The 15,203-nt window shown below is 39.6% G+C and overlaps 1 protein-coding gene across 1 annotated transcript in view; it reads left to right on the forward strand.

The window, feature by feature from the left end:
• The window catches only part of sugct (succinyl-CoA:glutarate-CoA transferase), a 481,778-nt gene that overhangs the window by 85,503 nt on the left and 381,072 nt on the right, over positions 1-15,203 (forward strand). The gene's annotated exons all lie outside the window — the stretch shown is intronic.

Genomic DNA, 15,203 nt, shown 5'->3' on the forward strand with positions numbered 1-15,203 from the left:
GTATATTATAAGTGGACAGGAATATCAAATATTTAGAAATTCCATAACTAAAAGAAGGATGCATTTATATCTTGATTGAGCCTGAATAATGAACTTTTACATTATTACAAACTGCATCTCAGTAAAGGAACAACATGTCACTCCACTATTTAAGGAAGGTGTGAGAGAGAATTATGGGCTAGTTAATCTCCAAACTGTTGTCAGGAAATTAAGTCAATAATTAAAGATAATGATTAAACACGTTGAAAAATTTCACCTGAACCAGCTTGAATTTGTAAAGGACAGGTCATGCCTAATGAATCTGATTGATATTTTAATGCAGTAACTGGAATAGTGGGCAGGGGAATGTCTATGGGTGTAATTTATATGAACATTAACATACATTTAGAATCATAGCATGTTACAGCACAGAAGGAAGTCAGTCAACCTGCATGTCTGCGCTGGCTCCCTATAAAAGCTAGTCTCGCACGCAGACTTTTCCTGTAACCTTACTGCTTCTCTTCAAATAGTTATCCAATTCCCTTTTGAAAACCACCACACGCTCAGGCAATGCATTCCAGATCTTAATCACTCACCACATTAAAATGTTCCAGAAGGCATTGGTCCCTCAAAAAAGACCATGTCAGCTTATGGGATTGAATTGACCTGGTTAGAAAATTAATTGAGTTGTGGGAGACAGAGTAGGGATAATGGACAGGTAGTCTAATTGATAGGATGTGACTAGTGATGTCTCTCAGGGATGTCTGATGGGACCTCAATTATTCACCGTATTTACAAACAGCTTAGTAAAGTGATAGAAACGCACATAGATATGTTTGCTGATGAGACAAACATAAGTAGTGTAGATGGAAGCATAAAATAATTAAGAGATATTGATTAAGTGAATAGACAATACCCCATGGCAAATAGATTTAAATGTAAGCAAGTGAAAATCATTCATTTTGGACCTAGGGAGTACTCTGATCTATCCTTTTTAAATGATAAGCTAGAAACAGTAGTAGTCCAAAGAGACTTGGGTGGTTCAGGTACATCACTGTTTTCTGTAATGCTCATGCTTTTTTAATCAAAAAGGTTAATGGGATGCTGTGCTTTATGTCTAGAAATAGAATGCAAGGCTATATAAGGTATACTGCAGTTAAATAAAGCCCAGGAACTCTGGCCACCATAACTTAGGAAGGAAATGCTCCTTGAATGCACATGTGTAATATAGATTTACCAGAATGATACTTTAACTCCAAAGGTTAAACTATGATGAGAGATTACACAAACTATGTTTTTATTCTCTGAAACGTCGAAGGTTAGAATTATTTGATTGAATTTTTCAAGGTATTATGGAGATATGATAGGCTAGGCAGACTGCTTCTGCTGGTTGATGAGAGACTAGAGGACATAGCCTAAAATGTAAAGACAGACCTTTAAGAATAGAAGTTAGGAAACACTTTGACTTGCAAAAAATGATTGCAGTTTGGAATTCTCCTCCTCCAATGCCAATTGATACTAGGGCAGTTGTTAATTTTCAGTTTGAAGTTGATGGATTTTTATGAACCCAAGTCATTAAAGGATATGATCTCAATGAATGGCAGACTTGAGATCCAAGCTTTGGAATCTACCCTCATGAGAAGCTGTAAGATTTGTTGCCATTCTGGTCAGCTTTATTTGGACCTTCATCAGATCCTCAATTTTTTTTACCTTGTACAGAGCTAAGAATTGGTTTGAGTAAATCGAGCAGATTCTATCAGGAGGGATTAGGGGATTTAATAATGGTAAAAGCATTAATGACTAAGATCACTAGCCATTATTGAGAAATGGTTGCAGGGTGTCCATAAAATCATAAATAGGAGGAGTGTAGGCCATTCGGCCCATCAGTTCTGTTCTGCCATTTGATAAGATCACATCTGATCTAATTTTGGCCATAACACTACTTTATTTCCTGCTCTCTTGTCAGTCAAAAATCTGCAAAAAGCCACCATTATGTTTAAGACCCTACCTCCACTGCTCTCCATGGAAGGGAACTACAAAATTCTAACAGCCCCTGAGGGAATAAATTCCTCTTAATCTCCATTTTAAAAGAGCGATGCCTTGTCTTTAAAATTTGCCCTCTAGTTTTGGGTTTCTCAGCCCCCTCAGAATCCTATAAGTTTCAATAAGATTACCTCTCATTCTTCTAAACTCCAGTGAGTATAAGCCTAACCTGCTCAACTTTTCCTCATAAGGCAGCATCTTCATCCCAGGAAACAGTTTAGAAAATCTTCTCTTAAACAGCTTCCAATGCAAATATATCCCTCAAGTAAGGAGATCAAAACTGTACACAGTTGTCCAGCTGCTGTCTCGCCAATGTCCTACTTTTATACTCCATGCCTCTTGTAATAAAGGCCAACATTCTATTTGCCAATTAGTTGCTGCACCGGCATTCTAACTTTTTTATTGTGATTTATGTACAAGGACACCCAGAACCTTCTGTACTGCATCATTCTGTAGTCTTCCTCAATTTAAATATCATCCTACTTTTCTATTCTTTCTGCCAAAGCGGACAGCCCCCTATTTTCCCACATTATATTCCATCTACTAAATGTTTTGCCTACTCACTTAACATACCTATATCTCTTTGCAGACTCGGTGTATTCTGATCACATCTTGTTTTCCTATCTATTTATTTTCTCAAACCTGGCTACGATATAGTCAGCCCCAATGCCTTTTGGAAATCCAAATATGCTACATTTACTGGCTCCCTTTTATCCACCAAGTGCAAGAACTTTGAACTTGTTCGGCAATTACAAGGACTGAAGCTCCTTCATTGCTACCTTTTGGATCCCCATGCCTGCCCCTTTTACAGTCATTACCTCCTGTCCCTGACCACAAACCAAATTTGAAGTACTTGGCCTTCAAGTGACTGCCTACTGACACAAAGTGTCCAGATTACAATTCCCCCTCCCTAATACCTTATAGTGTCTGAAGCTAGACTTCAGCTGATGAGTTGAAGTTCTTCAAGCTGCAGAAACTTACTGCAGATTTGGTTGACGTGGATCTCAAAGGAATCCATTAGCTCCCACATGTTGCAACAAAAACTCACCTGTTCTGCCATTTTTATTCTGTTTGTATTTACCATTTGGGTTACAAATTTAGAGTTTCACTCTGCAATTATCTGTAGTTATGTTACGGTGTTTAACTAGCTATACTATAAATGTAATGTAATACTTGTATCTTTCCACTATTGGTTGCAAATGGTTCCGTCTTCTCCTTTGCACTAATGTGCTGGGCCTCCCCCATCATTGAGGATGGGGATATTTGTGGGCCCTCCTCCTGTTAGTTGTTTAACTGTCCACCATCATTCAAAACTGGATCTGGTAGGACTGCAGATCCTAGATCTGATCCTTTGATTATCGGATCACTTCGCTCTGTCTATTGCATACTGCTCCCTCTGTTTGGCATGGAAATAGTCCTGGATTGTATCTTTACCTGGCTGACACTTCATTTTTAAGTATGATCCTGGTATGCCTTCCTGCATTCTTTATTGAATGTGCACATATTCCCCGAAGATCTCTCTGTTCCTGCACTCTCTTTAGAACCCTTTGTTTTGTATTGCCTCTCCTTCTTCTTTTTATCAAAGTTTATTACTTCTGACATCACTGCATTAAATTTCATCTGCCATGTGTGTGTCCTTTCCACAAGTCTTTTTATGTCTTCTTGAAGCCCTCAGAGGTAAGCTCCTCAGAGTTCACAACACTTTCCAGTTTTGTCATCTCCAAATTTTGAAATTGTGCCTTGTACACCCAAGTCTAGGTCATTATTGGTGCCTTCCCAAATGAATGTTCTCCATTTTGGACGGTCACAAGTCAGAGATTCCCAGGAGTGTTCCCCGACTGGAAGGGAACACTCCTGCCTGGTGATTGTCGAGCGGTGTTCATTGCTGGACAATCACCAGGCAGGAGTATTCCCTTCCAGTCGGGGAACAATTCAGCAGTCACGGGCATTCAGCCTCTGATCTTCGGGTAAGCGTTCTCCAAGGCGGCCTCCACGACACACGACAACACAGAATCGCTGAGCAGAAACTGATAGCCAAGTTCCGCACACATGAGGACAGCCTCAACCGGGATCTTGGGTTCATGTCACACTATCTGTAACCCCCACAACTTGCCAGGGCTTGCAAAATCTCACTAACTGTCCTGGCTGGAGACAATACACACCTCTTTAACCTGTGCTTGGCCCTCTCTCCACTCATATTATCTGTATCTTTAAGACTTTATTACCTGTAAAGACTCACATTCCAACCATTATCTTGTAAATTGAGTTTGTGTCTGTATGTGCCTTGTTTGTCAACAGCTCTTCACTCACCTGATGAAGGAGTCTGAGACTCCGAAAGCTAGTGCTGCCAAATAAACCTGTTGGACTTTAACCTGGTGTTGTGAGACGTCTTACTATGCTTACCCCAGTCCAACGCCGGCATCTCCACATCATGAGTGAAGGACACAGCACAAAATCACTGATTAGAACTATTGTTAACACCACAAGAGTATGCAAATTCTTGGATCTAAAACTCAGTGAAAAGTTTAATAAATCTCATTTCTATGATACAACATTTAAGAAACAATACAATATTTAAGATATTGTTCCAGTATAAACCACTAGATGGTGCACCATGCAACATAAGTTTCTGTCAGAGTGCATCCTGAAATAATTAGTACTGTAGAGACTGGAGTAGATAGCATGGCATGCACAGTGCACAAACTGGGGAGTTACCTGATTATTATGACAATTAGTGTTTATTAAGGCGCCTTTAAGCTAAAATATTCCAAGGCACTTCAAGCATTCAAAGGAATTTTGGGAGGTGAAGGGGTGGTTTTGAAGGAGGGTGAAGAAGTGAAGAGAAAGAGTTTTGAGAGAACATTCCAGAACAGAGAACTAGAACAGCTGAAGGCCTACCACCAAAAGTGGAATTGAAGTAACAAAGAATTGTGAAGGAACGTGCTAACAGACAAAATAACAGGGTAGAGCTGTATGACGCTATGGATGAATTTGTAGATGTTAGGGTTGGAAAGTTAATGGAGGTAAGCAGGGTTAGAGGTAATAAGGGCATGGGACTCAGTACTGGATAGGATATGAGTGGTAAAAGGTGAGATGCAAGCTGACTAACTCTGCAGGCTGATGGCATTGCAGGAATTGAGCTTCATGGTAACAAAAGCGTGGGTGAAGGTTTAATCAGCAGTGTCGGATTCAATCTGAAGAGTATGAATAAATATAAAGATTCAAAATCTAAATAGTAGACAACTTGTTTATCTTTGTACAAAGTGATACCATTTATTTATTTACTTTGCTTTTTATCTTTATCTATCTCCAATGATCAACACATTGTAAAAGGTTCCCTGTGCTGGATTATGCTGGGTGCTACGGTAGTTGTCAACCGCTCCCAACCCACTCCCCAGCTGAAATGTCAGTGGGGAGCCTGCCCACAGGAGGAATGGTTACCCTGCTGTAATTTAACAGCCATTTAGCCATTAATAGGCTCAGGTGGAATTTCCATCCCTCTTCAAGAGCTGTCACCCAATCAGATGACAGGAAGCTCTGTTTTATGAAGGGTCAATGTTGATGTTTATGAAGGGTCATGTAAGATCACTTGCCTATTTTTATTTCATTACTCATGATTTTCAATGATAGAAGAAAGAACTTGCATTTATATAGTACTTTTCATGACCTCATGTCATCCCAAAGCACTGGATGCCCAATTGAATGCTTTTGAAGGGTGGCACAGTGGTTAGCATTGCTGCCTCAGCACTAGGAAGCCAGGTTCGATTCCAGCCTTGGGTGACTGTCTGTTTGCAGGTTCTCCCTGTGTCTGTGTGAGTTTCCTTTGGGTGCTCTGGTTTCCCCTGGCACTCCAAAGATGTGCAGGTTAGGTGGATTGGCCATGGTAAACGTGTGGGGTTATGGAGATTGGCTTGGGGAGGGGGGAGTTTTAGGCTTGGGTAAGATGCTCTTTTGGAGAGTTCATGCAGACTCAATAGACCGAATGGCGTCCTTCTACACTGTAGAGATTCTATGGTTTCTAAGTTTTGTCCCCTATTGTAATGTCGGGATATACATTGGCTGCGATTTTGTGCTCAGCAGTGAAACAATGGTTCTAACTGTTCATTGCACGTACATTTTGACCCTATATTTTCTATGGATGCTTGCACTGGAATTTGGAATGATTAGAAATCCATTTTGGTGCACTGCCATCCACAAGGTTCTGTACGAATGTACCATCAAATTATTTTTGGAATGCACGGATGATTGGCTTGAGTACATGACCCCCTTAAATTTCTTTACACGGTTATTCACATGCAAAAACAAAAGGCCTGATTTGTATGTGGCCAAGGTAAGAAATAGAAGCAAGAATAAACCTCATGCACCCTTGATCCTACTCCACCATTTAATAATATGACTGATGCTTGACCCCACTCCACTTTCTCACTCAATCTTGTATACCTTGATTTCCTTAGAGTTAAAAGAATCTCTCAGTCTTGAATGCACTCAATGATTGAAATCCACAGCCACCTTGGATAGGGAATTCCAAAGATTCACACCCGTCTAAATGAAGAAACTCTTGGTCTGAAATGGCAATTATCATATGACCATGATTTTAGTTTGTTTGTTACAGTCAAAGTCTTAAAATGTGAAAGCTTGTACTGAGATTCTTTCCATTGATCGCTGGAAAATTCATATTTTAAAAAATGGTACTGGGATTGTAACACTTGTGCAAGTACTCACGAATCCATCTGAACATCAACATTTAATCATTTCTCACTATTTAAAAAATAACCAGTCTTTCTGTTCTTCCCAGCTAAGTGAATAACCTTGTATTTCCCCACATTCTAATCCATCTGCCAACTTCTTGCCCATTGTCTTAACCTATCCATCTCCCTGCAGACTCTTTGGGCATGATCTTACCACCTCATCCCGTCCGACTATCTGCAAGGCGAGGTAATACAATCGGGTGAGAAACAAGAAACGTGCCTGGTTTTGCACTCCCCCCAATCGTACCAATGTTGCCAGCTAAATCTGCTTCCCACCCAAAAAGGGCAGGAAGCTGATTTTGATATTAATAACATCATTTAAATATCATTAGTGAGTCCTGGATGCTAGTTCTTGCCTGACATCCTGGCACTGCCCATCGGGGACTCTGGCAGTGCCCATCAGGCACCATTACTGTGCTGGGGCCTGAGTGGGGGTGGAGCTATGATATGGTGTCGGGAAGGGGAACTATGCAGGGGTGGGAACTCTGCTGGGGTGGAGATTGGAGAGGGAGGAAACTCTGCAAGGGTGGTGATCGACGGGAAGGGGCGATCTCTGCAGATGGGAGCGATTGGCGGAGGGGGCGACAATGTCTATGGGGCAGGGTAGACTTGCAGGTAGCGATCAGCAGGGGAAGGTGGGGGAGGAGGAATCATGGCATCTGTACATTGCGCCCCACGGGCCCAGCAGCCGGCTTTCTCCACGAGGAGCTCAGGCTCCCTTCCCCCTGATAAGAATCGCATCCTGGCACTTTTTTTGCATGAAGTGCCATAAGATTGTGACTCTTAGCTCGCCAAAAAAACCATTGTGATTCTCTCCCATTTTCAACTTTACTTGTTTGGCACTTAGAATTTTTTTCGTAACATTGCGCCCGCCCACGTTTCCTCCTCACAGCTTATTTTCCCAATGAGCTTTGTATCATCAGGCTATATCATACGTGGTCCCAATGTTCTTTACACCCTTTTGCATCTACTTAGCTATCTGAATCTTCCTTGTATTTTTTTTAGAGGGAACATTGTCTGGAATCTATCTGAACAGGACAAATGATTGTATATATCCTTAACCAATTAGATTGAATAATTCTGAATGAGGTATGCAGATTCTGAACCAGCAAGTATATGTTAGAATAGTTGACGTTAAATCCTGCACAGAGTAAATGAAAATCATGTTCAAAAATAACTTGTCAGTTTTTTTTGCATCTTCAGCAATAAGGAATGAGATCCATATTTGTAAAACTTAATTTTCAACTTCAAAAAGATTACTTGACAAAAATAAAGGCTTACTATGCTATTAAAAATTCACTTATACTGGAATGAGCTAACACTATTTTTTTTGTAACTTTTTGTGGATGTATCTGTAAATATAGCAGCTTCACACTGTTCCACGTGTTTCAATGCCCAGACTCTTGGCAAGGTACTGATATAGGGAGGAGCAACATCTCTCTGATTTCTGTGCATGTGGAGGTGCAAGAAGTTACTGCCTGTTTTGCAGTTGAAGAATCTCATTATTTTGACCTCAAAATGCAAGCCGTTATGAATTTGCTACCAACAGAAGGAATTAAATTGTACTTGGGGAGACAGTAGGTGCGAGTTAGATTAAACTTGAGGGAATGTTGGAGACAAAGATTTCATTTGAAAAATACTTATTGTAACAAATGATGGATGCAGTGGTACTCTGCGAGGGTGAACACTATAATAGTATACAGAGAAAGCTGATAATGAAGATGCTTTTAAAGAAACCGTACACATCTGTGGTGTCATTTACAATCTTAGGATGACTTGATATGCATTACAATCACTGAAGTACTTTTTAAAGTGAGCAATGAGTGTAAAACAGGAACTTTACACAAAGTTAGTTCCCACAAACATCAACAAAATAATGACCAGATCATCTATCTTTAGGTATTAGTTGAGGAATAAATATTGGCCGGGACACTGGTAAAACTCCACTCTCCTCTTCAAAATAGTGCCTAATGATCTTTTAGGAGGGCGGCAGGGCTTTAGCTTAATGCCTCATCTGAGGGATGGAAGCACTACACTGAACTGTCAGCCAAAATTATGTGCTCAGATCTCTGGAGTGCTGCTAGTATCCACCACATTCTGACTCAAGAGGTAAGAATACTACCACTCTGCCAAGGCAGACATTGAAAAGTATTAGCGTTTCATGATAGTTGATGTAAAATTCCCTGATTCCACATACCGCTTATAATGAGTAAGTAGTCTCACAACACCAGGTTAAAGTCCAACAGGTTTATTTGGTAGCACGAGCTTTCGGAGCATTGCCCCTTCATCAGGTGAGTGATGAAGGGGCAACGCTCCAAGAACTTGCCTACCCCAGTCCAACACCGGCAACTCCACATCATCGCTTATAATGAGGTACTGTATGGACTAGATACTGACTTGCCCCGGGGTTTAGAATGAGAAAATGTGGTATTTAAATATAAGAAGCAAGGGTTTAAATTATTCCTGAGGTATGCCAACAGTTGTCTTTTCGTAATCAAGAATTGTCTCACTTGGTAGCAGCACTTTCACCTCAGAAGGTTGTGGGTTTATGTCTAACTGCAGATTATGTATAAAGATTCTAGGTTTAACATTTCAGTGCAATACTAAGGGTGAAGAGTTATTGGAAGTGCTGTCTTTCAGATGAGATGTTGAACCACAGGCATACCTATTGTTCTGGTGGTTGAGGTGGATTCAATGCAGTGTTATCCAATATGCAAGCCATGAACCACATGTGGCTAATTGGGAATCAAAATGTGGCAAGCAAATAAATCCTCAACAAACACCGTCATTGACAATCGATCTTAAAATTCATATGCACGGCTTAGGCATATATACTTCTGCATTTGTTAGTAAACTGGTCAGACAAGAAGCAAGGTATGAGTGTTTTTTGATTAATGGTAAGTGTGTTATTTCCTTGACTATTGAATAGTGATAGCTGTTTGCTCAGTAGTTGTGCTTGCATGAAATACATTTGTCTACACTGTGTGAGTGCATGCAAGATACGTTTTTGTGAAATGAGTGCATATCGATATAAGTGTGTTACCATAGCCAAACTCTGGCTAGTTAGCGTTTTCTATTGGACAATGTTGATTAAATGGGAACCCTTGGTGCTATTTGGACAAGATTAGGTTTTCTGTTCCTGTGTCATGTCATAGTCAATATTTATCCCTCAACTAATGGAACCAAAGATAAATCAACTAAATTAAAATATATTCTCATTTCTGTCGCTGCGTCCTTGCCATATTTTTCTAAGCAACAATGGCGTCTTTATGTCAGGAGTAATTTATTGGCTGTGGGTGCTTAGGTATGTCCTAAATTATATTATAAGATCCTTTCCAATGTAAGTTCTTTCTTTATGAAATCGCATTTGCAGATTATGAGGGAATTAAAATACAACTTTATTACCAAACCAGCCAAAACATTTACAATAGCCATAGCAACAGTCTCTCCTCATTTTTAGTGCCTTCTGGAAACCTCTTTGTCTACGCCCTCAATGACCTTTTTTCAGCTGCACTTTGGTGTCTGTTCCTCCTCTCTGAAGTGCCTTGGGGCATTTATTTTATTAAAGGTGTGATATAAATACATGTTGCCAAACCCTTAAATACCGGGCTGGTGGAAAAAAAAGCAGACATAAATTATGATCTGAGGAAACTAAAGCCAAATAAAGAGAAAGATGTGATAGAGGATTGGTGGTGGTGTTTTATGATAGTTATGGAGTCTGAGTTGCTGTGGCAACACGCACTTTTACATGCGTGTTGTAGTTCGGCGGATTATAATGGTAGAGGCTCCAAGTTATCTCCACCATATGGCTGACCAGGAATCGTTCCTGCTCCTTACCACTGTGATCGGTGTGTGTTGGAAGGAGTTGTGATTGACACTCGACCTGTTTGGCCATGTTATGAACACACCTCCTTGGTTATCAAGTCCTGAGGTACCCAGAGCTCCTGGCACAGAGGTAGGGATGCTACTCACTGAAGCACAAGACATCCTCAAAAGAAGATTACCTTCATTCGAATGTCCTTTCTCCAGCTGATTCTCAACAAACAAAACAATCATTCATTTGCTCTTAAGTACGATGGTAAAACGTGGAATATAAAACTGAAGAAACCACATCTATTGTGTTCCAGAATATTCTGTAATACTGGAAAAAGGTTGAGATCGCTAGTACAGTAAAAACAAACAAAAATGAAATCATTTATTGTGAACAATAAAAGTAAACAACAGTAAGAGGGCAAATTGGCAAACTAAAAGAAAAATCAATGATCAGTAAATTGCTTCAGTGATCAAAGTATGAGCATAGCATATATTGGTATAATGGTCAAGGTATTGATGCAATGATCATTTGCGATCACTAAAAGTCAGAAAATTGACACAATGATCATTATATTAACGCAATAACAGAGACAGATATAAAGACAAACTGACAATGAAAAGACAACTAAGATTGAAGGCAAATCCAATATTTACAGGACAAACACAAGGCTGCACCAGAGAGATCAAAAATGCTTGTAACTCTTTGGATTCACACTATTCAGTAGGGAGTCAATAAATGATTTTTTCACAGCTGTTTAAGATTCAGGATAATGGTCCAACCATCCTGAAGTAATTGCATTATGCTAATAACAAATTTTAAAATGATACTGTCTCCATGGGGATTATTAGTTTTCAAGAATAGATGAAAGGGTGAAGAGGAATTTGAGGCAGATGAATTATGTATCATTTTCTACAATGAGACTGTGACGGACAAATACCTCTTTACAACAAAGCTACATGTTTAGGTCAAGTGTAAACTAGTGAAAGCACATCCATGTCAGGGTGGTGCCTTTTGAGAACCTTTAAAGAGTGAAAGAGATTCAGAACATCATCACTGTTTGTAGAGTTTTAAAAAATCAAATTGCATCATCTAATCACAAAAGTATTTCAAAATCTTTTATTATTTATATTGGTATCTAAAGGGGCATAGCATATACACGGTGAGTCAGTGCAATATTTAGCTGAAGGGAATTATATAATCAGTATATTAACAGTATGACTTACGGTAAAAAAAATCGTGTGATGAATAACTTAAATATATACAAGTGAACCAGTATGTTCATGTTGAGGATTCATCCTCTTGTTACTTGCATAATTTGATAATGATCAGATTATTATGTAGGAGTTGCTCTATTGGGAGGGAGGGGCAAATTTGCACATGATCTTTAAATATAAATTCTGCCAACAGTGTACCTATAAAGATTAATCACCCTAGGAAAATGATAAATTTACAACATCAACAAACAAGGAATCCTCAGTGACGAATTCTCCTGACCCCTTCTCAAAACTAGGATGTAGTTGTGTTTGGCTCATTAACAGAAATGGTAAAAGCTCCCCTGATGGCAGTATGTAAACTAGCAGTCTTGATGTGTTTCTTCAACAATTAATCTATAGGGGTTTGACCCATTGCCTCTCTGCTCATTGTTGCTTTTGTTGGAAAGGTTTGGAGAGTGGTAGGGAGTTGGAAGGATTTAAGGGGATAATTTCAAGCTGAAGGCATGGTTTCAAGCTTGCAATGATTAAAATTAGGGCTGTACAAAAATAAGAAGGAAGATAGAAATCTTGAGAAACAGAGAAGGTTTAGAAGAGATTTGATAGAGGTATTCAAAATTGTGACTGGTTTTGAAAGAGTAAATAAGAAGCTGTTACCAGCGGTAGAAGAGCCAGTAATTAGAGGTCACAGGTTTGAGGTGATTGACCAAAGAACTAGAGGCTAGATGAGAAAACAAAGTTTCTTTATATAGTAAATAGTTGTGCTTTGGAATGCACTGCCTGAAAAGTGGTGAAAATAGATTCAATAGTAATTTTCAAAAGGGGTTTAGATATACTTGAAGTGAAACATTTTACAGAGTTATGGGGAAAGAATGAAGGAGTGGGGACTACTTGGATAGTTCATTGGCATGATCGGCTTTATAACCTCCTGTGCTGCATCATTTTATGATTCCAAAAAATAGAACAGATTTCCTAAGAAGTCAGAGTCACAAGTACATATAACCCTGGTGGACTTGTGGAACTACCGAGTTTACAGATATGGAGAGAGGCTAGGCCACAAAGGAACTTAAACACAAGGATGAGAAGTTTAAATTGGAGGTATTGAGGAATCGAGTCAGTGTAGGTCATTAGGTTAGTTGTGTTCATCTGTTAACATTCACATTGTGTCCTTTCAATCCGGCAGTTCAAGGCAATCAAGCTAAGGCAACATGGTTTTGTGGAAAGGAAATCGTGTTTAACCAATTTACTGGAGTTCTTTGAAGGTGTCACCTGCTGTGGATAAAGGGGAAGCAGTGGATGTACTGTACTTGGATTTCCAGACATATTTGATAAGATGCCATGTCAAAGGTTATTGTGTAAGGTGAAAGCTTGTGGTGTAGGGGTAACATATTGGCATAGATTAAAGATTGGCTAGCTAACAGGAAGCAGTTGGCATAAATGGGTATTTTTCTGGTTGGCAAGATGTGACGAGTGATGTGCCACAGGGACCGGTGCTGGAGCTTCAACTTTTTACAACTTATATAAATGATTTTTGGATGAAGGGACTGAAAATGTGGTTGCTAAATTTGCTGAAGCTCCAAAGATAAGTAAGAAAGTAAATTGTAAAGAGGGCTTAAGGAGGCTATAAGGGGACATAAGGTACATTAAATAAGTGTGCAAAAATCTGACAAATGGAGTATAATGGGGACAAACGTGGAATAGTCTATTTTGGCAGGAAGAATAAAAGAAAAGCTTATTGTCTAAATGGTGAGCGATTGCAGAGCTCTGAGGTGCAGAGGGATCTGGGTGTCTTAGTATATGAATCACACAAAGCTAGTACACAGGTACACTAATTAGAAAAAAATAATGGAATGTGGTCATTTATTGTGAGAGGAATTAATTACAAAAGTGAGGAAATTATGTTTCAGTACAGGGCATTGGTAAGATCATATATGGAGTATTATATACAGTACTGGTCCCCTTGTCTAAAGAAAGATGTAAATGCATTAGAAATAATTCGGAGAAAGTTTACTAGATTAATAGCAGGAGTGGGCAGATTATCTTATGAGGAAAGGTTAGGTTTGTATCCACTAGAGTTTAGAAGACTAAGAGGCGACTGATCAAAACTTTTAAGATCTTGAGGGGAATTGACAGGGTGGATATGGAGAGGATGTTTCATCTTGTAAGACAATCTAGAACGAGGGGTCATTGTTTAAAAATAAGGGGTCACTCATTTAAGAGACAGATGAGGAGAATCTTTTTCTCTGAGGGTTGAAAGTCTCTGGAACTATCTTCCTCAGTGGAAGCCAAATCTTTAAATATTTTTAAGGTGCCGCTAGATGGATTCGTGATTGACGAGGGTGAAAGGTCATCTGGGGTAGGCAGGAATGTGGAACTGAGGTAACACTCGGATCAGCCATGATATTGAATGGCAGAGCAGGCGTGAGTGGCCTACTCCTGCTCCTAACGCGTATGTTCAATGGTTGATGCAGTACAAAGTTACAGAGCATGCGGTGGATGATGATTATGGAAACCCTGGACAGCTGTACGTAATGTGCCCAATCTTCCTCAAATTGTGCTTGAAATTGTTGATTGTCCATTCAGCAATAATCTTGTGCTTGTCTCATTACATCTATACCTTGCATCAGTTTATGGCCGAGGTAAATGATAGAGAACCAAAGGGCAAGTAAGGTTCTTGCAAGCTATTTCTCCATTGTTTCCCTTAATATGAGCCAGTTAATTGGTACAAAATAAATACATTGTAGGAGTTTTTAGGGATCTGGCGACTGACCTGCGTGATTTGGAAACTAGGTGGATGCTGAGAGAATATTGAAGGTGGAATCAATTCTCACTTCTACGCCAAGAAAATAAGCAGTGCAGTGAAACTGTGTAACCGTTACACTGCTGCAGCTCTTGTAGTGAAGCCTTTAGCCTTGTGAATAAAGCATCAGACAACTACTCAGTGCACCTGTGGATTATGAATTGAAAGATGCTGCAATTGTTCCAGTGCTAGGCTTCAAGAAGCTAAAATCATATCAGTTGAGGGCTATGGTAAGCATGAAGGCTATTGGCATTGCCCTCTGGATCGCAAATTAGTTCCTGTAGGAGATTGTGCAGCTTGGTCACTGCTTCCCTGCTGAAGCCATTCAATGGGCCTCCTGATGCCATTGAAAGGGCCTGCTGTTCAGTCAGTCCCATGAGATATTATGCCTAGTGGCATATGTTTTGGCATATATTTTATTTATATATATGGCATATATAATATTACAGTATGGCTGGAGATTTAACCTCCAACCATGTCCATTGGCAGGAAAACATTAAGTGCAATTTCTTATCAAAGTCAGGATCTTCTGGAAAGTCTGCTGTTCAACTTTCTGTCAGACTCAGCTGCTTTCTTCAGAATCTCATCTGTGAGAAATCTTGGCTTAG

Source organism: Mustelus asterias, chromosome 7 (genome assembly GCF_964213995.1).
Source record: "Mustelus asterias chromosome 7, sMusAst1.hap1.1, whole genome shotgun sequence".
Lineage (NCBI taxonomy): Eukaryota > Metazoa > Chordata > Chondrichthyes > Carcharhiniformes > Triakidae > Mustelus > Mustelus asterias.